The sequence below is a fragment of the Paramisgurnus dabryanus genome, chromosome 21 (assembly GCF_030506205.2).
Source record: "Paramisgurnus dabryanus chromosome 21, PD_genome_1.1, whole genome shotgun sequence".
In the NCBI taxonomy this organism is placed as follows: Eukaryota; Metazoa; Chordata; class Actinopteri; order Cypriniformes; family Cobitidae; genus Paramisgurnus; species Paramisgurnus dabryanus.
In genome coordinates, this window is record NC_133357.1 from 11,567,649 (window position 1) to 11,595,496 (window position 27,848).

Here is a 27,848-nt window from a genome sequence, read left to right on the forward strand (position 1 = left end):
TATGTAATAGACTTTTTGGTAACCATAAATGAATCATCTATCATTATTTAATTTGAGAACATCAGTCAAAACGACTTCTTTCTGTTGTACATTGGGTGTGTACTTTTTTCTTTTCTTTTCATTTTTTTGTTTTGTTTATGAGATCACGCTTAAAAAATGTAGTAAAAACATTTCGTGTCATGACAGATCATTCCTTCCTTGAATATAATGAAGTGAATATTTTGATGTCAAACATTGCTCTCTCAAAACATGCAATAAGCGTTCCATTCGTGACACTGTTTATGAGTTTTTTGCCTATTTTTGCTTTACTTTAACAGGAACCACAAGAAAAACAAATGCATTTTTACAACATTTCAAAGAATGCAAGACTAAACATGTATCACGAATTTCCACCTTTTTTAATAAAAAATTCTGTGAGTAATATTTGGTATTACTTATTGCAATTGTTGATAATGCCTGCCGTTGTGGTTCAGGGCTCAACGCAAATATTTTTTTATACTGGCCCGGTCGGGCCAGTGGTTCATGTATTTACTTGCCCTGCCAAAATTTTCACTGGCCCCGGTAAAAAAATGTCCGTGTCACATATTTAAAAATAATAATTCAAGTAAAATATAATTGTACACATATACAACAAACATGTTGTTTGCGTGCACAGATTGGCTGATATCCCAAAAATTCATTCTTTTATTTACATAGATAAACAAAAAAGGTTCCCAACTTTTCTGCTTTAAGTTACCTGTAAACTGACATTAAATTTTGCAAAATATTGCATCGTTTTTTTCATCGTGTTTTACCCAAGTAAATGTCTGCTTCCCAGATGTTAAATAATATACATTGATGAAAATATATTTTAGTGACTGAGGGTGAAGCACTAGCCCGATTGGGCAAGTGACAATACTTTTTACTGGCCCGATCGTCTCTCACGCTTGCCCCGGGCAACCGGGCAGTCCTTTATGTTGAGTCCTGTGGTTGGACTGATATTTGATGATTCAACAATTGTGTATTTATATATCACTAGAACATGATATTGTACGTTTATTAAGACATTACATCCCCTTCAGACACGCATACACACAGTATACTATAGGAGGTTAGGAACAAGGGTCCAAGCCTTAAAAAATGAACTTTAACCCAAGTCAGGGCCATCTGTTATCAGTATGTACTCTTAAAGCAACTCAATACAGTACATCATACTGAAATGATTCCAGTATTATGTCTATACTGTAGTATAGTGTTGTGCAAACACACACATTTTCTGATCTTTTTGAAATTTTATTACCTTAGTCAGAAGGATTATAAAATTTTCTGATAACATATCCACCCATTCTTGGCAAAAACTCTAAATCAATTTAGGCCATCAATTTGCCCCTCCTAGTTTTAGAAAAGTTGTATACATTTTATATCAGCAATGTGTGTGATTATCTGTGTCTGACAATCAATAACTATAATATACAGTAAACAAATTCTGTAGAAATTACAGTATTACTTGCAACTAACTTAACTGGCAACAGTTTGTTCAAAGTTAAATTAACATGAAACATTTTTAGTCTTTATCTTCTACAGTAAGTTACTGGAAACCTTCTGCATAATTACAGCTAATTTTTTACAGTGTGTATATATATATATATATATATATATATATATATATATATATATATATATATATAAAATTATAATTATATGTATAGTAATAATTACGACCAAAGTTCTTGGGAATTTTGATCAGTGGATAGAGGACAGTGGAATGTTATTTATAACCCAGTTATAAAGTGATAATATTAAACCACCATAATTTCATCAATAGAGCTCTTATCATAGCCAAAAGGCTGTTTTGAGTTTGTTTCTGTGTGATCTGAAGCATAGTAAAAGACCCATCCACAATATAGATCATAATAAGCTAATTAGCAATATAATTAGCATTGTAATTACCAGCTGTAATAATTACGTTTATTTATTGTGTTTTTAGTGTATTTATCTGGTCTAAAATGAAATCGTCTGGTTATTAGTCTTTTCTTTAATTTGCCATTTCAAGGTCTTTTTTGTCTATTATTTAACAAACAAATGCTTAAAGCACATCCATATTTTAGCAAAAAACTAGTTTTGAGTGTATTTGGGATCTGTGTTACATTGATAGTATATAAAATCTAAACATATGTGAGATGCTTTAACAATAATAAATCCATTTATTTCTTTTCTATCACATGTTTTTTCCCCAAGAATAGACTGTATGTTTTCTCTTTCTGTTTTACTCAGAAGCCCCTGTTTATCTTGAAAGGGTAGCATGCATAAATACACAATCTAATAAGAGCAGAAGATGGATGATAATGCCTTTTTATTAACTTACAGAGTGGTTTGTTTGGGCAAATTGAAAGTCGTATTTTTCTCTCTAAATATCTAATTGGAGTTTTGACGGGTTTTACAATGAAATGAACGTAGTTATTGTGCTGCAGAAACAGCGTGTTTATAAAAGTCTGTGTACGATACAAGCAGCTGATGGCAAGGGTATAAAAGACATTAAAAACGTCCGCGTTAGCTGAATGTTGATTCGTCTAAGAGGCAAACGGGTGCCATACCTGTTATGATTTTTAAAAAGTTTAATTGAAGATCTTTGCGTTTCGAGCTAATGGTGTGGTGGTTAAATATATACCCATAATTCTTCTCTGTGTTCCTGCAGGGATCAGCAGACTGCTATGTAAGAGTCCAGTGTAAATGAATGAGTATTGGCGAGGATTGTGTGACCCACAGAACCGAGTTGAAGTGGAGCTCTCAATATAATTTAAAGGTCAGTGTCCCAGTGTTCCCATATATACAGTAGCCTAATAATGGCACAAATGTTTTAGCAGACAGAAACCTGATAGACATTTATTTTAAAAGTGTTTAACAAATTCAGGTAAGTTTACTTCGCAAGTTTTTGGGGGGTGGTGTGGTGGTCAATATTGTAGTACAGGTGCACACATCTTCAGTCACAAAACACTAAACAAATATTGTTTACACCGTATATATGTCATGATAAATGTATCAACATCACACAGCGCAGATCACAGTGCAGTAAATTGTATCATAAACACAGAAAAAAATGATAATGTGTTTGTCAGACATATAGTTAAGGAACATTAGTATAGTATGTAGCATATTTTTGCTTAAAGTGCCACATCAACTACGCCCGGTAAATACTTATAATAAAGAAAGTATTAAAGTTCCCAATAAACCTGTTTTATTAATAAAGTAGGCGTTGTTCATCCCGGAAAGAGTGACTTAATTCATTTCAAACGTGCATGTTAAATATCATTTGCATAGACGGAGTTTGGGTGAATTATGAGTGGTTAGTGACGAAGATCCTTGGTATAGTATCACTTTGTCAAATGTACCCCACTGTTTTGCCAACGAATAAGATAAAGACATGACAATGTTTAGAATTGCCTCGGTTTGCCCAGGGCGCTAGAGGTAACCGCGCTTGTATGATAGCAGTGACTCTAAGCAATATAGAAGTCACACCTCTGGTTCACGAACAACTTAATTGAGTCTTACACACAGAGACGCCCAGCCATGTCACAATACCCCGAGGCTTTGATTAATTAAGCCCTATAAGCCCAGGAGCACATAACGTTCACCAGGTGCCTGTTTAACTGTCACTACTTCTGCTTCTCATCCAATAAATACAATCCTGAGACATTAACTTTGTCATAGATCTATTGTGAACTTTTATTTTCTTTCAAACAGGCCCACGTCATTTATGCATAAATTGCGGTATATTACTGTAATTTGCATGTAGTGTGAAAACGCTTTTATTCAAAGTGACTTTCGAGTTATACATATTTTATTAGTATGCAAATATTCAAAGTCCTATTGGACAAAATCGACCATCTAATGGAGCGGTTCACACCTTGGGGTCCCGCCACCCCTTTGTTACAGACTTCACTGGGGTGGGGAATCCGATATGCTTTGAGCTCAAATAAAGACTCATTAAACGTATACTAATAATTTTATAAAAAATATATTTTTAAAAGTTGCATCCAATGTATGCTTACATGCCAGGATAAGGTAGTTAAAATATTCTCTTATGTAAATTAATTATTTCAATTTTATCTCAAAGTGCTTGTCAATGTAACAACAAAATCAAAAGAAAGGATGGATGCAAAAAGTTGGGGGGGGGTGGCTGGCTCAGATTGTCGAATATGTACGTGGGGCGTCCCAAGGAAAAGGGTATAATTTTTAAAGGATATCATTGTGCCCAGTGGATCACTGATATGTTTTTTTTTATACAAAAGCATTTACAGGTGCTATTAAATAAAACTATTAAACTATTGAAATTATGCAAAATCTTAGATTTTGGATGTTGCCTTGGATAAAAGTGTACGCTATAAAATAAATGTCCGCTATATAAATAAATGTAAATATAGATAATTTATTATAGCATGTTAAAATTGCCACTTTGTAGGTATGAGCAAAAATATGCCGTTTTTGGGTGTGCTCTTTTAAATGCAAATGAGCTTATCTCTGCACTAAATGGCAGTGCTGTGGTTGGATAGTGAAGTTTAAGGGGTAGCATTATCCCCTTCTGACATCACAAGGGGAGACAAATTTCAATGACCGATTTTTCACATGCTTGCAGAGACTGGTTTACCAAAACAAAGTTACTAGGTTGATCCTTTTTACATTTTCTATGTTGATAGAAGCACTGGAGACCCAGTTATAGCACTTAACAGGGTTCCCACAGGTCCTTGAAATCCTTGAAAGTTTGTGAATCTGGGGGGAAAAAATTAAGGCCCTGGGAAGTTTTTGAAAATGTACATACATAGATACAGTTCATTGATAGTGGTTGAATCTATTTTATTCAAGAAGTTTTCTGAAAAAAAAAAAAAGATTATTCCCTGTGTAGTGTAGGATAATACTGTATCATAAAAATTCTAGACTTTTTAGCACACATGCTAAACTGTTTGCTTTAAATGCTTATATCTTCTGTATGCGAATGTCGATTCATATCAAAAGCTTTTTGTATAGTCGTGTTTGACACATGAAAACGTCTCTGGTTACGTATGTAACTGTTGTTCCCTGAGAAGGGAATGAGACGCTGCGTCTCCCTTGCCATACTTCCTGCGTCCCTGTAACGCCGTCTTTGGCAATATTTCAGATAGCGATATACTTCCTGGCTCCCGCATAACCCTGTCTTTGTCCCTAAGCCTCACCATTGGTTGAATTTAATATACACATTCAGACGCACTTACCACTGGAGGCATCCCCAAAGTGTCACCACAATGACGCAGCGCGAGTTCCCTTGAAAGGTAACTGTAACAATGTATGTTAAAAGGTAACACGATGTAACCTTGCTCTCACTTACAATGTGTCCCCACATTTAGTTCTTGAATTTGAGGGTATTGGACCTGGAAAGTCCTTGAAAGGTCCTTGAAGTTAACTAAGGTGGGGGAACCCTGACTTAAACATGGAAAAAGTCAGATTTTCGTGATATGTCCCCTTTCAATAAAATGTTTCCTTATGATTCATTTTATTTTTGGAAGTATGGTTCCATAAAGAACCTTTAACATAAACACAATGGGCCCTATTTTAACGATCTGAAACGCAAGTGCGAAGCGCAACGCGCAAGTGAGTTTGTGCGCGGATCTTGGGCGCTGTTGCTATTTTCCCGGCGTGAGAAATAACTCATGCGCCGTGCGCAAATCCATAAGGGGTTGGTCTGAAGTAGGTTCATTATTCATAGGTGTGGTTTGGGCGTAACGTCAAATAAACCAATCAGAACGCTATCCAACATTCTCTTTAAACGCAAGGACACAAGTTCCATGGCGGGTTGCTATTATTATGACGGATTTACCAGGCGTACGCCAGGAGCGGTTCACAGCCGAGGAGACCGACGTTCTTGTAAGAGCAGTCAAAGATAGAGAAGTTGTTTTGTGTGGGGATAGGAGAAACCCGCCCAAATCAGCGTAGGTTAAACAGGCGTGGGAGGAAATAGCCACAGTCTCATCAGCTGGCATCCCCATCGTTGCGCCAGCATTAATCGGGCACGCCGTGTAACGGGAGGTGGATCTGCCTCTACACAGACACACACATCGCTGCGTCCACCCTCACCGCTGAAAGGGTTTGGGGGCTTTGAAATCGGACCCAAGAAACGCAAGCAAGGTCCAACCCCAAAGTACACTTACAAATCAAGTTCATATACATTAAGGTTTCTTATGAAAACATTTTAATTATTATTTACATAATATAAACGTAATACAGCCACACAACAAACTTATGAAAATATTTTAATCGTTATTTGCATGAGAATTTTTTAACGCAGCCACACAATAAATAAAAACTATCACCACAATGCTCACCACTATGATTCCCCTTATCTCGTGTATTAATATTTTTAAGTGTAACAATTTATGATTTGCAAGAATAACTGTTGCATCTGTGTAGATTAGATAAGCAAAGTGTATGCGCGTTGTGCACGTTATACATTATGGTCAAGCATGCGCCCTTAAAATAGCATAATGAACAACGCGCAACGCGCCACTGACTTTAAACTTTTTTTTTCTGGTCAGTGGCGCAATTGTTTTTTGAAACTGCAAAATAGCATCAGGGATGGTTTGCGCCGGAACACGCCTCTTTTTTTTGCGCTGATCCGCCCAGGGAGCGCAAGTTCATTCCCTAGTTTGCCGACGTGCGTTTGTGGAGGAAAAAACCCGCTGTGCGCCGGTGCAAAATACCAATGATACATGCGTCACTGACAAAGTCAATTGCGCTGGGTGCAAGATAGGGCCCACAGTCTTTATTGCAAAAGGTTATTTGTGGTGTATAATGTTTTTAGACAATTTAAAAGTAATGTAACCTGAAAGGTTCTTTGGGGAACCAAAAATACAGTAGTTCTTCAAAGTCATTGCTGTGAAAACCTTTTTGTAGCACCTTTATATTTAAGAGTGCAACCACACAATTGCACAATTTAAAGTATACTAAAAATGGCTTAGAACACTGCAAAAGTATGCAGAACAGTTCAGACCTGAAGCCCTCAAGTGGGCATCCTTTCGTCTCATTGCTTCTGCAGGTGTTGTGCCTCTTAACTATCCATTGAGGGGCCATCACCTAAACCAGTGCTTACAGACTCCCAATTCCCTCTAATCCAAAACAAGCAGATTTAGCCAGCTCTCTAGACTGCACAAAACAAACACACCGGCCCCCTGCAGGCCCTCCTCCTCTCCTCTCCACCCCTGCTGCTCGAAGCCCTGTTAGCCGGGCTAAGTGAACGGGAAGAGGCAGGGTCTCCATAGGTAACGGGTGCCATGGAGGCACCTGGCAGGCGAGCGAGAAGGATGCTGCGAGAGCCAGCAGGCGTGTGTAGACGAGCGGTGAGATTTGAGGGGCTGTGGCCTGCCATCTTTATCCCATTCCCCTGCCGTACGTGGGTGGGCACCCCCGCTAGATGGTGCGTCTGCCAAGAATTGAAGAGCGTTTGCCTCGTGGCCCTGTGAGCGTAGAATTGAAGCTAACAAGCATGCCGTATGCTAAGTGGTGACGAAAGTCCCAAGGCTTTTGGTTAGGGCTCTGGTCCAGCTACTTTGCAGAATCACTGCCAGCATCCGGGCTCTGACTGCAGGCTGAAGGTGACCGGCATTGTACGCAAATTAAGACGTTGCTGTGACATGATCTGTAGTGTGCACTTCTCGAGATTTAGTGTGAATTTGGTGTACTCAGGGGAAGGTTTGATTTTGACAGTAAATCAAAGTTTGGATATAAAGATTTATTATTTGTACAGTTTCACACACATTGTACAGTACTCCCTGCTTAAGAACAAAAGGCTGATATCCTATTTATCAGCCGTGAACATGCAAGACCACCGTTGCTGTGGTCAGCCACATACAGCGCATGCCGTGCACCCGTCTCTTTCCAGCATGCGACCGCACCTCTACTCTTGCTGCAGTGCACAGCCCAAGGGAGCACTGTGCTCTTTGTGTAGTAATACAGCTAGCTGATATAATGAAGGTCATTGTAATCAGAGCTAATGTGCCAGGTATTCAAAACACTTCTGCTTTATTTAAGGGTTATGGACCAGGGGGCGGAGTCTTACAGTGTTATCAGTAGTAACCTGCACGCTAATAACCGCACACCGTTTGTGTCAACATTGGTCGAACCTTTCTCTACAGATATCTGCGGTGGGAAAGGTGGGAGGCGGGTGTACTGTAGCTACTAAATGGTTCACTTCTTACTTAAAAACTCCCCTCCCCAGGTGTTTGCAGTGTTTTTCCCCCCTTTATTTGTTTTGAATAGCAGGACGAGCATGCATGGGCTGAGTGTGTTTGATGTGCACTTAAAGGCATAGTTCCCTGAAAAATGAAAGTTCTCAGCAGTTATTGCCGTCATGTTGATGCTCTTTCTTCTGTCAGACAAAAGAAAATATTAGAGTGAATGTTCACATTAATACAATGAAAGTGAATGGGGCCGAAGGCTGTAAAGATCCGTAAATAGAAAAGCAGAATGTAGTTATCATAACCAATATGTTACAAGTTTTCAAAAACAATGTGATTTCTTTATGAGAAGAACGGGTCTGTTTTTTTAACATTCTTCATTTTCCTTTAAGCTCCCAATTCTTAATCAGCTTGTGTCTTTTCTTTACACAAAACAAGTTTTATGATATTTTAATTTTTATTGGCATGTAAAGGTGCTTTGGAACAAGGTGTATAAACAGATACAATCAGGCATAATTGTGAGTACATAACAGGAAAAAATTGTTTTGTGTGATCCGCTCTTTTAAAAGTGTAGTTTTTAACCCCGCAGCTCAGACCAGGTCTGTTAAACATATTCCCCATCCTGCAATACCAAAGATTTGAAGATCTTCATTAAATTTCAGACCAGAAGGAAGCAGTGCTAACTCTTGTTTGTTTTTATCTAAACAATCTTAAGTAAACCATAAATGGTGTACTTTACAAACCTCGGCTTCATTTTCAGTGTTATAACTGAAGTTAAATGATGGTGTCCCACAGCTTGATATCATAGCCTGAATAGATCCCAAAGTGAATAATATGTGACATTTCTTTTGTCATTGAAATCCAAGCTGTATGGATTTCAAAATGCTCTTTGTCTCCTAACTCATAAGCTTTGAACTTATGCAGATACATTTTTTATAGAAAAGTGTATTTTATGGCTATATATATTACATATAGTTGCATAAGTGCATGATCATTTTATGCACGTTTGTCAAGTCACTCGTAAAGTGTGCTTTATGTTGTAAAATCTAACAGTAAGTCATATATTTTATAATTTGATGACTGAATTTGAATGAATGAGTCGCATCAGTTGTAAAAAGTGAAAGCTGCTGTACTTAATTTTCAAATAATTTTTAATAATGTTATTATTAATTTTAAAAAATAATCCTAAAATGACTTCAATTGGTAAAACCTACAAAATTTAATTTTATAAACTTCCTTTTTTTTAGTTATAGTGAAAATAAATCTTTGGTGTCGAAAGAGTACGTATGTGAAGTTTTAGCTCAAAATACCCCACAGATAATTTATTCTAAGGCTGGGAAAGATTAATTGCGATTAATCGCATACAAAATAAAAGTTATTTTTTTGCATAATATATGTATGTGTACTTTGTGTAATTATTGTGTATATTTAACCACACACACACACACATACATATATTCATGTCAGATTTTTTATTTATATATCATTTTTTTAAATGTATATATAATATAGAATATATAAAATATTAATAAATAAATATATATATACATGTAAATGTTTCTTAAATACATACATGAATGTATGTGTATTTATATGTACATAATAATTTCCCACTTTTTTATTTTTTATTTTATTTTGTATGCAATTAATCGCGGCTCATTTTTATTAATAATTTATTAATAATTATAATTATATGTTAAAATTGCCACTTTGTAGGTGTAAGCAAAAATGTGTCGTTTTGGGTGTCATTTTAAATGCAAATGAGCTGATCTCTGTACTAAATGGCAGTGCCATGGTTGGATAGTGCAGATTAAGAAGCGGTATTATCCCCTTCTGACATCACAAAGGTAGCCAGATTTCGATGACCTATTTTTTCACATGCTTGCAGAGAATGCTTTACCAAAACTAAGTTACTGGGTTGATCTTTAACACCTTTCCTATGTTGATAAAAGCATTAAGGACCCAATTATAGCACTTAAACTTGGAAAAAAGGCGATATGTCCCCTTTAAACATTACTTCAATTGGTCAAACCTAAAATAATTAAGCATTTTCAACTTAAAATGTTTACCTCAACTGAGAAAATTTTAATTGAAAAAAACGTACAATTTTAGGCGTTACCAATTATAGTAATTTTTGGAGTTGATCTAACTTTCACTTTTTACAGTGTAATGTAAAATTTTTAGGAGTTTAAACTTTTTAAAGTAAAAAGTGCAAGAAGTTTCACTTTCTAGAGGCAGGGCAGGGCTTGAACAAGAATGACCTGAGGTTAAAAGTGTGCTTATATTCTTGCATTCAAATGATTTAATCATGTGTAGCATTATGAGTCACATGTTAACTTAAAAACAAATAGTTTGTTTTTAAATCTGCTGATGTAAATATGTCACCAAGGTAATATAACATGTACCAGTCTGACATAGCTGAGGTTTTGGTGAAGTTGCGAAATAGACTTAAATAAAAGGAAACAATGTTAAACATTTAAAAAATTGATTTTGTTTTTATAAGCATTGGCCAGTGAAAATGTTGACAGGCAAAATTAGAAATCATTATTGTTGAGCCCTGCAGTGTATCAAGTTTTAGAAGTTTATTGTATTTCAATTCAAAGGTTTCAGGGAGCACATTTGACTCTCTTTATGTCTTTTATTCCTCACTGCTCCTACAATGAATGTCTCACTGTACATTCACTACAAGCGCATACGTCTTCAAAACTGGGGATTTCCTGCTGACAGGCCTAATAAAAAGGGATGAAGAAGAGATTGGCAGAGGCCCTAGTATTACACTTTTCATATTTCCCTTTTAAAAAGTGCCGCACTGGTTCTGTATGAGACATCAAAGGGACTGAAGAAGGGCCAGGGAGCCTCTATTCACTTTTCCACCTCCATAAAAGCTTCCCATATCTAACCCCTAGTGACTGGCTGGCCCTATCATTCAAATGTCCCAGTGCTCTTTGTGGCTTCCCCAGAACCACAGTGAAATGATCTCTTTTGTTGCGCATCATTAATTCCATCTGCTGTGAGAGCCTTGCTGTCTGTTTCGGGGGCAGGCCGACGTGATGGTGGCCAGGGGCGACGCGGAAGGGCCGCGTCCCCTCGACTGGTGTCCCGACCTCCTCTTCCTTCTCCTCGAACCCCCTCCTTACGAATGACATCGTGAGTCTGTCACTGCCTGCTTAATTATGCATCCGGGGGAAGGCGAAGCATCTTCGAAGCGTTTTATTGAAACTGGGCATTTTGCTTCGCACATGGTTACTGCAGATATGTTACTGCAGAGGGGTTTACAATGATATACAAAAAAAATATAATGAAAAACTCTTATTCTTGTGAAGCCGGTGGGCTGATGCGAGGGGAACTGTATTAAAGTGGCTTTTGGTTATGAATATTCATGAGGATAATGAAGTATCAACATAAAACCGGACAGCGAAATTGTGCTCAAGTCAAGAGGCAAACGTCTCAATTATTTGGTACATAACTAAAGGCTTATGCAAATGTGTAGTAAAAAAGAATTAAAACAGCTTTATTCATATTAATGAATTTAACATCTGTTTCATGCGGCGTAGAGAAAAGAAAGCATTCTAGTTTCGTGAACTCGGCCCGTTTTTCGTACTGTAGGTGGTCATCAAAGTTTTCCAGTTGCATCACGTTGCCTGTGATCCACCAAACAGATGTAACATTTTCTCTTGGCAAGGAAATATTTTATTCATGATTTACATGAATGATAAATCTTGCGAAAGTCTTAGTGCTGATGGGCATACGCAATTTAACATCTGTCTTCCTCAGAATAATTAATAGAGCAGCAGAACGCTGGGGACTCAGGACTCTTCACTTCCTCACTTTCTGTAATTATTGTCAAAAACAAAGCAGACGCAAATTTGCATCTTGCAGTTGACTTGCTGTTCTCTTGCCTGGCAAAACAAAGTTTAAAGACGAGACTTCCAGATACTTTTGATTAGAATAAATCTTCCTCTGATCTTTTTTAACTCAATTGGCTTTTCGGACAGAAAGAGATCAGATGCAAAGCTGCTAAATGTCAAAAATGAGATAATGATATTGACCGAATGTTCTGGGCACGTCTTATACCTTCATTAAATACTTTCACTTCAAATCCACTTACTGTAATCCCAGCATTGGGCCATTCAAAATACAGGTTTGTTGGCAGAATCCATAAAACGCCACAACACTTTTTCAGCAAAGTCCTCTAAGTGCATGGAAGAAAAACTGGATGAATGATGGCAGCGTACATCACAAAGTTTTTTTTTACCCGTTAAAGGAGGTTTACCAAATATATTTGGATATTTACAGAATTTTTAGGCCTTTTACCCTTTATTCAGAAAGGACAGTGAGGAGTGACTGGAGACTTTTTATAAGTAGACATTTTTGCATGTACTTGACTGAAGAGAGTCGTATTAGTTAAATACCATTGAAATGACTAAATTCACATTTGTGGAAAGGCATTTTAATTACTCACTAATAATCTTTTCATTGCCATTAAAGTGAAATTACTAAAACTAAACATAAAGGCCTGATAAAAAAATGCTCATTTATAAGAAAACATTTCAGGTTGACGTAGAGGGTTTTGCATTAGAGCCATAGACATAAAATATGGATGTAGTGTCCTTGACGTCACCAATAAGTTTCTGAAGATCATTTTTGAAGCCAATAATACAGTAGCGGCCAGTCGATGAATTGCAGTTTAAATCACTTCCGTATTGGAGAGATCGGAAGGTTACCCCTCGATCAGAGCTCTTTAACTCTTTCCCCGCCAGCGTTTTAAAAAAAAGTTGGCAGCCAGCGGCAGCATTTTTCATGATTTTCACAAAAGTTTAATGCCTTCCAGAAAATGTTCTTCTTAAAATATATAAACATACCATATATCAAATGAAAGAACAGACCCTCTGCTTTAAAAAAACAAAAAAAACAAAAAAACTTTCATCGTACCCTTATTAGTTCTTTTTTTATCACCTCTCAAATATGGGTAGTTTTTTTAATATATTTAAATTTTTGCAAATTACTTTTGATAGAGATCAGATTGAGAGCGATCATCAAAACATACACGGACATACCGCTGTTTGCCCTAAGGCGATACTTCCGGGCTTTATAAGTTGTGGAAGAGCCACCTGGTGGATAATAGTGGAATTGCAGAAAGCCAGAAAAACTCGTCATTGGCAGGGAAGTGTTTTCTCTTAATTGACCAGTTAACTCACCAATGGGAGGGAAAGAGTTGAATGATGTTTGTGTTTTAATTATTTATAAAAATAAAGGGTATCCCACACACTTAATTTGCCAAAGATGAAAAAAATATTGCGATGTTTCGATCACAAGATCCTCCACAGGCATACATTGTATGCCTGAGTAAGATCTTGTGATCGCAACGTTGCAATACATTTTTTTCATCTTTTATATATGTTTGGACTTCATTGTCTTTTTATCCTACGCACCTATCCGTAACTATCAATGATGCAACAATGTTTTTCTTGAGTTTTAATTATTAACACACAGTGTGATTTTGTAAAGATTTGGATGCAGTTTTGGATTTCGATAGTTCTTGTTTAGCGCTTGTATCTGTTTCCTAGATGTGCAGTCTGTGACGAGACTCTCGATTTAATTTTCTGTGTAATAAGATGCCAGCAGTTCTTGAACAACCAAATGTTGACTTTTCCAAAAAGTTGGCAGAGAAGTGTAAGCACAGCAGGCAGTTTAGTTGTGCAGTAGTATTCAACAAAGGTCATAAATAGTGGGGGAAAAAATACTATGCCACCATCAAAGACTTTTCACTTTCTGAACTGGATATGGTTTATTAGAGAAATCAGTGTTGCCTAAAAACTTGTACTGTAGGTAATTTGCTTAGTAATTTGTGTAAAAAAAAGGCATTTTGATTTTTGACATGCTTTGAATCACAATGTATTTGTGTAAAGCAAAAGTCACGATAAACGAATCCGGTCCAACAAGAACTAAAGTGATACTTGGAAAAATCTATTAGTTTCTTCTTTTTTTTAATAACAGACAGTTGAGCAAATGGTTTTAACTGTTTTAAGTGATGCGGTTTGCTAAGACTTCCACCACACCCGTCCTCTCTGAACACGGTCCCTGATGTTTGAACAGGATTGGCTGAGGTCCATCTGGCTGCGAGTTAAGCTCTCTCAGCGCTGTTTGCGATGATGAGCCCGGGGCTGGTTTTTCTCTGAAGTTAGACTGCTCGTATTGTACCGGTTTCAGACCCAAGCAGCAAGCCACAGAGGTCATCTGATATAACTTGACCTCATATGTAACACTTTGGTCTAAAAGTGAGCTAATCCTTTCCTGTGGGATCAATGTAGCGTCTCGCTAATGCTCGGAGAGCAGAAATAGGGGAAGAGCGAGTCAATCGAAGTATGCGGTCTCTACGCTGGCTACAGGACTGGAGTATATTGGATAAATGACTCTGTTGGTATCGCCCTGAGTGACACCCCGTTGCCCGAGAGCCAAAGTGCTGTATTTGTTGGAGCCATTATGAAATAAAAACCTACAGAAAAGGGCCACTATTTGGTTTGAATTGATTCCCTGAAAACTCCTGGAGTGAATATGCTTTCATTTTGATGGTATTACCCCAGACAAAATGTGTTGTGGCAGTTCCAGCTCTCCATTACTTTGTCCATTAGGGTGAAACTGGCTGATTTTATTTCTCACACTCTATTTTCTGTGATAAAATGGAAATTCAAAAGCTTATTAAGTTCTGAGTGACATCTATATCTGGGAGCCAACGGGAAAGTAAGTCGACTATATCTAGTTTCAGTTCATTTTTGCTCAATTTCCCTCTCGTGATCAAATATTTCACTTTTCAGGAGGGTCCTAATGGGAGTGTCAGGTTCTAGAGGGCTTTGCTTCCTCTTTCCCTCCCATTATCAGCCGTCTGTGGCTGTTTCAAATTTCTACCTGTCAACAGCCAAAGAGCAGGTCTCAATTTTAACTCATTTCTGGCCTGCCACAAGAAGTTTAGCTTCTTGAGTGAAAGTGTTTTCAGCACAAAATTGGATGTGTAAATGTCATGTCTATTTAAACTGGATTGGTGGATCTTTTTACTTCAAGTAGATGCATTTAACAATTTAACATATAACAAACATTTTTATTTTATGTTAATGCTCACATCCTACAAAACAGTTCTCTGTTTTGTCTTATTTTTGTACAGCATATTTAAATATTCTCATACCGTAATGCGTTCAAGTTGCATATACTCTTAAAGATAAAGGTGCTGGAAATTATTCTTCACAGTGATGCCAAATAGAACCTTTCGGTCAAAGGTTCTTTAAAGAACCATTACTTTTTATATAGGGATGCACCGGTACAAAATATCTGTGCCGATACCAATTTACGTTAAGTTCGCCGTCTACCGAAAGATACTGATAGTTTTGCTTTTTACTCATTGTTTCAAAATATAATGTTAATGTATAAAGTTACTCACTCTATATTACTCGCGGGATTTAACTTCGTGTCATGCTAATTTTTCGCTCTAGTTGAATATTTTTCCAACACGTTTAAGGCGAATAGCGCATGTTTTCGTGGCAAACGCACCGCCCATATCGCGTCATTTGCATCGCCCAATTCGAGGACGTGTCTGATCGCGTTTTTGCGTTGACTTTGTATGTAATCTACTGGCGCAAATCGTTGAACTCGCATCTGGTGTGAGTCCACAGCCAGAAGTCATAGGTGGAAATATTGGGGTCCCCCCATCTGAGGGTTGTCTCCCCTAAAATTATCATTTAAAAAACAGGTTTATTATAATTAATATAAAGAGATGCACTGATATTACATTTTTCCACCGATAACCGATTATTCTGAGACTGATATCTGCTGATATTGATGCCAATACCGATGTTTTGTTTGGTGGCTATATTAATGTGCATTTACTAAATTTTGAAGATACAATTTTCTAGGGCTGGGTATTGATTCGGATGTTCCGGATCGATTCGATTGTGATTCGTAAGCTATCGGATCGATTTGATTTCGATTCTCAGTTCGATTCGGATTCTCAATTCAATGAATATAGATTTAATACAAATACTTTATTTATATAAAAAGAACAGTGAACATAAGTTTACAAGTGGGTAATTAATAAAAAGAAATTAAGAGCCAGCAACCTGTATATTACACTTTTTTTATTTTAGGTACACTTGGGTACCTAATCTCTAATTTTCAAATGCATAAAATTATGTTAAATACAATACAATTTTGATGCAAATTAAAAAAAGTATACTGAAAAAAAGTCAAAACAGTCGCATACCTTGATCAAACAGGATCAAGTTATTAAAAAAAAAAAAATCGATTTGTGGCATTTGAAAATCGATTTTTAATCGACCACGTAAAAAAACATGATTAATCGATAAATCGATTTTTTGCCCAGCCTTAAAATTTTCTAGATGTTGTTCATTCATATGGTGACCATTAACTCTTTCCCCGCCAGCGTTTTTTTTTTAAGTTGCCAGCGCCAGCATTTTTTATGATTTTCACAAAAGTTTAATGTCTCCTGAAAAAGTTCTTCTTTAAATATATAAACATGCAATATATCAAATGAAAGTACAGACCCTTTGCTTCAAAAAAAAACTTCCTACACTTATTTTTATCACCTCTCAAATATGGGTAGGTTTCTTAAAAAGTACCAAATTCTTAGCAAAAAGCTGAGATAATTGCGTTCTTCTAAAGGACTTTTGATAGATCAGATTTATAACCATAATCAAAACTTAAAATAGAGTTTGAATTGTTTGCCCTAAGGGAATTCTTCTGGGTTTTATAAGTTGGGTAAGAGCGGCATTACGAATTGCCAGAAAAACTCGTCATTGGCAGGGAAGCGTTTTCTCTAAATTGACGAGTTAACTCGCAGGGAAAGAGTTTATATTGAACATTAAACTAGTTATGTGTTTTTTAACATTTTCTATAAACAGAGCTTATATTCATTGCATTTTCCTGTTCTTTTTTGATTGACAGGATATATCGGCCATGATTATCTGCTGTTTTTTTAATTTTTGGCTGGTTGCTTATATCAACAATTACAATTATTGGCTGATAAATCGTTGCATATAGTGTTGTCACGGTACCAAAATTTCAGTGGTCGTTATCGATACCAGTACAAATGTGCAGTTCTCGGTACTAATTTCGGTACCAAAGCAAAATACAAAAACATGCTAATTAAAATCTATTTTATAAATAAAGTTAAATGTTAATATAAAATAATAATATAAAAGCATTGACGGGCACTAAATAACTGTTTTTAAATAGCAAAACTGAGATATTACATTTACAAAAGACTACATAGATGTAAGTCGAATTTTGTATATACATGTCATCAAAAAGAGAAAGTTTTTTTCTCATTTATTTTACACATGTAAAAGTTTTTAAAGCATTAAAAGGTTAATAAGAACATCTGACAGCATTAGCCCCGCTGGTACTGTACTTACTATTAAGTTTACAAACGAGGGGTTTATTTCAATCCAACATTAAAATGCTACAACACTCTTTAATGTTTTTCCTCCTTTCATCTGGACACTTCACTCGTTCTTCCGGTGATGCGCTTTAAATCTGAAGTATTTCTGTAAGTGAGTAATGCGCCTCTGCACATCTTTAAATGATTTTGTGTTGTTCAGTGACCCTGTGTTGCGAATCACGTCGCTCACGTGTTCTTGTTGCGTCTATGAAAAGATTCCGATTGACAACCTGTCAAATGGCGCATTAGTTCTGGGTGGACACGGGTGGACCCGTTTCCGCGGATGTTACTGTACTTAAAATAAAACTTGTACTGTACTTTTTTATTTTTTTGTGCCAGCTTGGTACTGAAGACCCGGTACATTTGTCACACTAGTTGCATATCTACTTTAAATAATTGTGTAAGTAATAAAGCAATACAAATGCAAACAGGAAACATTATGTGTCCCATTATGACTGAAATTTAGCTTTTTTTATTTAGATGTTATATTTATGTGCAAATGGAAACCAAAATGCCGGTAAAGAAATAGCTCATAAATTGTTCTTTTGCATTATATTTGCCTACTATTTTTTTCAAGACCCTATAAAATATCTGGTTGAGGGCTGTTGTGTGGATGCTCATATACTGTAGGCCCTCAGATGTGAAATTTATAGGAGCTGTCATGCAGGGCAGGTCGTCCCTCAAACCGACTCCAACCCGCCCGCTACAAAAGCTGTTTCCCTTTCCCTCTGCATTATTCTGTGTTTTTACTTAATCTTTTTGGGTGGGTCTGGACTTTTTTATAGAGTTGAGGCCTATTGCAGGCAAAATGAAAGGGTATATTTATTTCAACTTCAAACGTCTGCTTAATATAATCTGTGTGCAGTTTTAGCCCCTGTATGGAGAGGCATGTTGAGACTTCGGTTATTGGTTCTAAAGCGATCGTTCAGACACTGAAATTGATATCTTGGGTTGCTCGGCCGACCGGATGAATTCACTAGGTGTATATTTGGCAAGCCTTTGTAGATGAAAAGACATGAATAAGTGACCGGGGCAGGTTGTCACAAGTAGATTTGACTCAAAAGCCCAATTGCACAAATGAAAGTGTGTTTTCCAGCAGTGGTTAACTACTAAAAGTTACGTTGTGTTTAAGCCGTTTTTAGGGGGGGAAACGATGGAAATGTTTAAGATAGAATAAAAAATATTCAAGTGTGACAACTTGCCCCGGGATATTCTTTCGATACCCTGTCTGCACAGCCGATCATTTGTCGTCTCTCTCGTCAAGTGCGTTATTATATAACAGATCCAATGGAAAGTGAGTATCTCTGTATAGCAACAGACTGAAGAGCCCCTTGGAGGCTGCGTTTGAAAGTCCCTATATATGATTTACTGCCCATGCTTTCCATTTTGCACTAAAGATGTTGAATATTTTCTTTATGCCTTGATCAACTGCAGTTTGTTTGTGCAAAGAGTAATAACTGTTGTGTTAATGTTTTTTTCATATGTGTGATTTATTTACTCATAAACGGCCAAATGTTTGTGTGCACACACTGACATTTCACTGAACCCACTTTTCCTTCAAAGCCTCAGTTTTTTTCCTCCGTTTTTTTTTGCATCATCATATGAAGATAATTGTACTTGGGCCAAGAGCGTATTGGACCATTAAACCACTGCCTCTCCCAGTAAAGCAATTCTCTTTTGTGTAAATGCATTGGAATTACTTTCAGGGGGCGTTGCAGAGAGAATATGTGAAAGGCTACTTATTCTCCTAATGATTCTTTGTCCTTTTAAAAGTCATCAGGCACATTTATAAGTGGATATGTAGAGGAGAAGAGTTGCCCCTGGAGACTGAGGTCATCTCTACCTTCTCTGCCGAGGCCAGGAAGTAAGTTTGTGTGAATGGACCTCTGCCAGTGGAGGTTGGTCATGTTGGTAATGTAGTCTGTCCATCTTTATCCTGGCACACGGGCTATAATGACTGAGGTGAGAAGTAAGTGTCGTGGTAACACGATGGAGCTGTGGGCAGCGTTGTGTAAGAGTATTTTGATGGAAACGTGGTTTCATAATGCAGTCTGGAGAAATCATTTTTGTGGGAGTGTTCGCCTCAATTATAATCCTGCTTTGGCCATTTTGGAAAGCGCTTTTATTTTGACGGGTCTTCTGTGGCTTTTTGAAAAAATTTCAGCTTAAAAAAATAAATAAGAAAAAGGTGAATGCAGTAATACATGCAAATACTTATTACAGGATAGATAAAATCATCATTAGTTTTTTTCTATTAGTTTTTCTGTGATATTTAAAGGAATTCTTCAACCAGAAATGGTGACAAAGGTGAAATATGTCATTAACTCTTTCCCCGCCATTGACGAGATATCTCGTCAATTAAGAGAAAACGCTTCCCCGCCAATGACTAGATTTTCCGTCTTTCCGCAATACCGCTATTATCCACCAGGTGGCGCCCTTCCGCAACTTTTTAAAACGGAAGTATTGCCCTATGGCAAGCTGCTGCATGTCCGTGTTTGTTTTAAAGATCGCTCTGGATGGGATCTCTATGAAAAGTCCGTCACAAAAATGGAATTATTATTGCTTTTTGCTCAAAATATGGTGTTTTTGCAAAAACCTACCCATATTCAAAAGCTGATTGCAAAAGAACCACTAAAGGTAGGATGAAACGGTTTTTTTTGTTTGAAAGCAGAGGGTCTGTTCTTTCATTTGGTATATTGTATGTTTATTTATTTAAAGAAGAACATTTTAGGCATTAAACTTTGGTGAAAATCATGAAAAACGCTGGCGCTGGCTGGCAACTTTTTTTAAAAACGCTGGCGGTGAAAGAGTTAAAGAGCAAAAAATTAATTTTCTGTCTCTGGTATAATATAATGTGTTTGCGTGGTTTATGGTTAAAACACATTATTTTCCACATATCGTTTATTTTTGGAGCTCCAGATTTCACTTTTTTTCTGAAACGCACGGATTTGAAAAGCTCTGTGTCCCTGATTGGCCAGCTAATCTGTACGTTGTGATTGGCCTGAATACCTCTAATGTCAGAAGGAAATGTGACGCTCTTTACCATGTTTGAAAGATTCGCTCACAATGCAAGAGTTAACTTACAGGTTGTGAGTCCGAAGCGGGAGGAATTATGTAATGTCGGTTTTGTCTACATCACCAATCCCAGGAAGTAAACTGTTGGCTACAATCCGTGTGTTTGTTGAAGTCAAGAAAAGAGATTTACGTTGGATGCGATAACTGGCGTCATTGTTTACTTTGGGGTTTGTACCTTTGCATATCATTAACATGTACACACCAAAGAAATGTAAAAATGTGAATCGGACAATAGGTGCTCTTTAAATTTTAATGTTATAAATAATGTTGGTCTGGTTCTATCTTTTCTATTTATTGAAAGAAAGAAGGACATTGGCTGTCGGTCTCTAACTATCTGTCTAAAGTCTCCTTTTATGTTCTTTAACTCTTTCGCCGCCAGCGTTTTAAAAAAAAGTTGCCAGCCAGCGCCAGCATTTTTCATGATTTTTACATTAATTTAATGCCTTCTTTAAATACATAAACATACAATATATCAAATGAAAGAACAGACCCTCTTAGTTCTCTATTTATCATTTCTCAATTATGGGTAGGTTTCTTCAAAAACACAAAATTTTATGCAAAAAGCTGAGATAATTCAAGTTTTGTGAAGGATTTTTGTTAGAGATCAGATTCAGAGCAATCCTCAAAACATTCACGGACACGCAGCTGCTTGCCCTAGTGAGCTACTACTGGGTTTTATAAGTTGCGGAAGTCCTGGTGGAAAATAGCGGAAAACCGGAAATACTCATCATTGGCAGGGAAGCCTTTCTCTTAATTGAAGAGTTAACTCTTCAATGGCGGCGAAAGAGTTAAAAGACAATAAGTAAAGTGTTAGGAACAGCATAAGAATGAATAAATGGCGAGAATTTTTTCCTTTTTTGGGTGCACTTTAAGAAACAAAATGACACAAAAAATGGCAAATCTTACAGGATAGCATATTTTAACCCCTTCAGCCAAACTAAATGCCGATACTACTATATATACACTGCATTATATATATACACTAGAATATGCATTGAAAACAAATTGGTATAGTGTCAATAATCTGTGCCAATAAGTGGTGATGGTAAGCACACTATTTAGGGTGCAAACCTTTGTAAAAATAACGCACTTTGTGTCACGTCAGTGATCCTTAAAGGGATAGTTCACCGAAAGTGCTGTCACCATATACTCACTCTTATCTAGTTACAAACCACATAAATATCTTTGTTCTGATAAACATGAAGGAAGATATTTTGAGAAATGTTTGTAACCAAACCATCTGTGGACCCAATTTACTTCCATAGTAGGAATAAATAATACTATGGAAGTAAATGGGGTCCACGAACGGTTTGGTTACAAACATTTTTTTTAAATATATTCCTTTGTGTTCATCAGAACAAAGACATTTATACAGGTTTGTAACTAAATGAGAGTGAGTCAATGATGACAGGATTTTCATTTTTTCCCTTTAAGGATTGATTTATATGTTTTCATTAGTAGAGAAATCTGTTTTCCTGTAGTTTATTCGGTAAAGCGTTGCATTAGCAGCGCAATGTGGCTTTGAGCACTTTTTATATATCCTGTTTTGCTGGTTTCAGCCACACAGAAAATATATTTTGTTCATGACACTTCAAGAATCTGTCAAAAAAAATTTGCCAAGCCCTCCTCCAACTTTTATTGGTCAAACCAACCGATCCCCACAGCATCCTCTCTGAACTTACACTACTGGTTGAACTTTTGTTGCAACATCCAGCTGATCGGGAATAAACGTGTTTTTATAAAACCCACAATGACAGTGATTTTGCCTTTAAATATGATTTACATATAGTTGCATCTGCATGTTAAGTAGAAAAATTATTCAGACAAAAAAGACATAAAGCTTTTGTAACTGCTGAAACAACACTTTTAATTTGGTACTGTTTGGAATTATCAACCAAATAAAGAGCAGAAAAGCATCAGAAGACATAAAATACTTTTCAAGGACTGATGGAGAGACACGTGGAGTTCATTAAATTTTGCTGACATTTTAGCAGCTAAATGGCAGATAGTTAAAGTCTCAGGGGACTGCAGGCTTTTTCATATCCTTCCCCCAATGTCACTCCTTTAGCTCACCATGAGAAAGAGAGAGAAAAAAAAGAAAAAAGAGAGAGAGAGAGAGAATGAAAGAGAGCGAGAAAAAAAGAGAAAGAATATTGATAAGAGGAAGGAAAGAAAGAAAGAAATGATGATGTGTGGGTAGATAAAAGTGATATCAGGATATTTTCCCAGTTGTGTCTTGACAGCTGCATGTGTTGTTTTTGTGGTTTGTAAGTCATTGGACACAACAGAAAATTGTAGGTGAAATGAGTCTATTTGAGTAGAAAATTCAAGGAGAAAGGAATCCATCTGGACGATGAATAATTTAGATGGCTCAAGTTGGTTCCTGTTGCTGTTTATGCTCTGCTCTCTCTCTCTCTCTCTCTCTCTCTCTCTCTCTCTCTCTCTCTCTCTCTCTCTTTTTCTCTCTTTCCTCTCCAGAGATCACTCTGGAGGCTTGTTCTCGGGGTTACACATGCTACTGTATGTGTGGGATTGGACGGCTTAATCAAAACAAGCCTTCATACCCAAAATCAGCCACATGGTACTTTTCACTCAGGAGTGCCAGTGCCTATTTTTTCACATTTTCAGTTGCCTTGAACCTTAAAGACCATTCTGTCCCACCCCAAATGTATGAGATCACAACATGATAAACGAGATACAATTATTTCTGTTTAGTTTCCTTGGAGCTGTAGAAATCTTCCTGTAGGTTAGCAACAATTTTCTGTCTAAAATCTGTCTAAAAATTTCATAAAAACGTCCCTCTATTTGCTGTATTTGCAACATGACCATGTCTGTCATTGAAAACATAGCAGCTCAAAGTAGGGGTGTGCGATATGATGATATATGATCGTAAACAATTAAAATGTCTTTACGATACATTTTTTATTCTGAAATATTATTGTATCATGCTTACATCAAGTATGCGACAAGTGCAAGTACGCAACAAACTGAGGCGTGCACTACATGAAGGCGAGTTGAGGGCCGGGAACTTTTTTCCGCATTCGCCTCGCGCACTCTTTTGAAGTATACTCACCGCGGCTACACGCGGATGGCCGTGTTCGACACATACGCAATACAAATGATTTCTTATTCAAATTATTACTCTACCAAACCATCAGGGCAATTCAGGGTGAAAATAAGAGAAAATGATAGTGTGTGTGCAAATGCTGTCTATTTCCTTTGTGTAATTGTTTGTAGTGGAGTGTCTTATCTCAATATTTTCTTGCGCATGCACTGTTGTATGCGTACTGTCCGCGCACTGTCTACACATATTTTGTTACCTTGAAGGACTGCATTTTTAAATGGGGGCATTAGTATGGCTGTATTAAAGGATTAGTCCATTTTCTTAAAAAATTCAGATAATTTACTCACCACCATGTCATCTAAAATATTGATGTCTTTTTTTGTTCAGTCGAGAAAAAATTATGTTTTTTGAGGAAAACATTCCAGGATTTTTCTCATTTTAATGGAGTTTAATGGACCCAAACACTTAACAGTTTTAATGCAGTTTGAAATTGCAGCTTTAAAGGACTCTAAACGATCTTAAATGAGGCATAGGGGTCTTATCTTGCGAAACGATTGTCATTTTTGGCAATAAAAAAAAAAAATGTGCACTTTTAAACCACAACTTCTCTTCTTCCTCCGGCTGTGTGATGAGTCAGCGCGACCTCACGTAATTGCGTAATGACGTCGAAAGGTCACGTGTTACATATATGAAACGCACATTTGCGGACCATTTTAAACAAAAAATTGACAGAAAGACAATAATTAGTATCATTCGACAAACAACAATGTTGGAACGGTCCTCTTTCTCCACACTTGTAAACACTGGGGCGTAGTTTCGATACGTCATCCGTGACCTCTTAACACGATGTCATATTACGTGAGGTCACGCTGGTTCATATTTTTTATTTTTCTTGCCAAAAATGACAATCTTTTCGCTAGATAAGACCCTTATGCCTCGTTTGGGATCGTTTAGAGACCTTTGAAACTGGAATTTTAGACTGCATTAAAACTGTTAAGTGTTGGGGTCCATTAAAGTCCATTAAAATGAGAAAAATCCTGGAATGTTTTCCCTTAAAAAACATAATTTCTTCTCTACTGAACAAAGAAAGACATCAACAGTTTGGATGACATGGTGATCAGTTTGACTAATCCTTTAAGGCTCATTAATAGAAAAATAGTTCTTAAAAAAACAACACAAAAAAGAACTGCGATAAAAATCGTGAAATTGAGGTTTTCCTAAAACAATCATGATATGATATGTTTTGCATATCGCCCGCCCCTAGGTCAAAGTCACAAATTATTATTTTTGCTTAAAAATAATGCAAAGTCTTTTTAATTAAATGTGAATTACATCTTTCTCATGTATTCACTGACTTTTGAACCCTGCTTTATTGTATATGATGGTGTTTTCATCGCATATGTTAACATGCATTAGCGCTCATTCGGCAGAGAAAAACAAACATATTTATGCTTTTCCAGGAGTGACAGAAAATACAGAGAAGTTCATCAACCTGAAAATGTTAATTGGAAGACACACGCACCCAGGCACGAAAACATCGCCCGCTGCAGAGGTGTAAGAGAGCTTAAGGCATTTCTCTTTTAAGCTCAATGAGACGGGGGGGTGTTGGGAGGGTTGACTTGACAGGCCCGTGGAATCCCAACCTCTCTCTCTTGGCGCCTCGCACTAATCAACCCCTGTAATTTATGCAAAAAATATGATTTATATTTAATTTCACTACACTTGCATTGTTAATTTGAGATGTAATTAACGCGTCGCCACGGCAACTAATTTCTCAATGCCGTAAATTATCGCCGCCTTTTCATCAAAATTCAGTTACTTTGGCTCCTGTGTGCAATGTACTGATGCAATTAGGTTACCGGGGCAACCCAAAAGTGTTCATTTTCTTTTGTGTAATTGCAGCGAGGCAGAAGTTTTTATAACCAAGAGCCATGTTCACTTTTTTGCAGAACAAAGAGCACATGCAAATTGTAGCACCTTAACAAAAGGGCCGTGGTACAACAAATATGCCCTCTGCCATTTCTTTTCGCACACATGCCGTGTAATCCCATGCTTGGATTTTACATCTATATCTGATTGTGGTTTTATCTCTGGGCTGCATTTTGTTTTGTCCAAGTGAGGCAATGTGTTCGTCAGATGTGCACAGATCGCGTCTGGTCTCTATGTATATCTAGCTCATCTCTTTTGTTCCTTCCTGCATTGGCTGGTATATTTTAATGAAGTGGATCTAATTTGCTCTCAAGACTGAGGCCACCAGCATCGCTCTCACGGAGCATGGGCACGGGTATGGTGCCAGACTGGCCTGTCTCTGATGTCCACTCGTGCCTGCAGCCTGTAACCTCATGTCTCTCTGCTCCATAGAGAGGAAGTATCAGGTCATACTGGTTAACCGAAAAGGTAATTACATTTGTAGGAAGGATTAAATTTTTTTTTAAGCATTCATAGTTATACAGGCAAAGATGATCTCCTCTGAAATCATTTTATTATTAAAAGATAACTTTTATAAGAAGCACTTTTTACAACACTTTTTTAGATTATATTTTGATTTGGTTTGTATTCTTAATGCATGTTCTTTTTTACCTTGAATTATTCAGTAAACATTAATAAAAATGTTCATAGTAAAAATAAAGTAATATCCATTCTCTAAAATAATTATTCTTTTACGTTTATGTCACTTAGGCTGTGCGGGTATACCAATAGCTTAATAGCCATTTAACTATTGTTTTAACAAACTCACATTTATGTCTTACTATTCAGTCATCTCCAGATGGGTAAAATCAGGTCCCACCCTGCATTTTTTTCTCATTTTACATCCTGTTTTCCTCAGAACTACATTACATTACATCACTCAAGTTAAATGGGTTGCACACTTATGATCAGGGTTCCCACGGGTCCTTGAAATCCTTGAAAGGCCCTGGGAAGTTTTTGAAAATATACATGCATAGATAAAGGTCATTGAAAGTGCTTGAATCTATTTTATGCAACAAGTTTTCTGAAAAAAAAAAACATCCATATTATTCCCTGTGTAGTGTAGGATCATACAAATTCTAGACTTTTTATGCACACGTGCTAAACTGTTCGCTTTAAATGCTTATATCTTCTATATGCAAATGTTGATTCATTCCAAAATACTTTTTTGCATAGTCAGGTTTGACTCATGAAAACGTCTCGGGTTACGTATGTAACTGTTGTTCCCTGAGAAGGGAACGAGACGCTGGGCCCTATTTTAACGATCTGAAACGCAAGTGCGAAGCGCAACGCGCAAGTGAGTTTGTGGGCGGATCTTGGGCGCTGTTGCTATTTTCCCGGCGTAAGAAATAACTCTTGCGCCGGGCGCAAATCAATAAGGGGTTGGTCTGAACTAGGTTCATTATTCATGGGTGTGGTTTGGGCGTAACGTCAAATAAACCAATCAGAACGCTATCCAACATTCCCTTTAAACGCAAGGGCGCAAGTTCCATGGCGGGTTGCTATTATTATGACGGATTTAAGAGAATATAAGAGGAAATAGCCACAGTCTCATCAGCTGGCATCCCCATTGTTGCGCCAAGCGCTAAAATGATGTCAGGAGACGGGGGAATACCAAGCTTGCCAGCATAAATCGGGCACGCCGTGTAACGGGAGGTGGATCTGCCTCAGGACCTGACGCCAGCAGAGGACATCGCTGCGTCCACCCTCATCGCTGAAAGGGTTTGGGGGCTTTGAAATCGGACCCAAGAAACGCAAGCAAGGTCCAACCCCAAAGTACACTTACAAATCAAGTTCATATACATTAAGGTTTCTTATGAAAACATTTTAATTATTATTTACATAAAATAAACGTAATAAAGCCACACAACAAACTTATGAAAATATTTTAATCGTTATTTGCATGAGAATTTTTTAACGCAGCCACACAATAAATAAAAACTATCACCACAATGCTCACCACTATGATTCCCCTTATCTCGTGTATTAATATTTTTTAGTGTAACAATGTAGATTAGATAAGCAAAGTGTATGCGCGTTGTGCACGCTATACATTATGGTCAAGCATGCGCCCTTAAAATAGCACAATGAACCACGCGCAACGCGCCACTGA

At 37.1% G+C, this 27,848-nt stretch overlaps 1 protein-coding gene across 3 annotated transcripts in view; it reads left to right on the forward strand.

The window, feature by feature from the left end:
• casz1 (castor zinc finger 1) overlaps positions 1 to 27,848 on the forward strand; it is a 230,864-nt gene that overhangs the window by 43,590 nt on the left and 159,426 nt on the right. For all 3 annotated transcript variants that reach the window (XM_065285586.1, XM_065285585.1, XM_065285587.1), the window contains exon 3: positions 2,675 to 2,782. The gene's annotated coding sequence lies outside the window, so the exon portion shown is untranslated. The remainder of the gene's footprint in view (positions 1 to 2,674; positions 2,783 to 27,848) is intronic.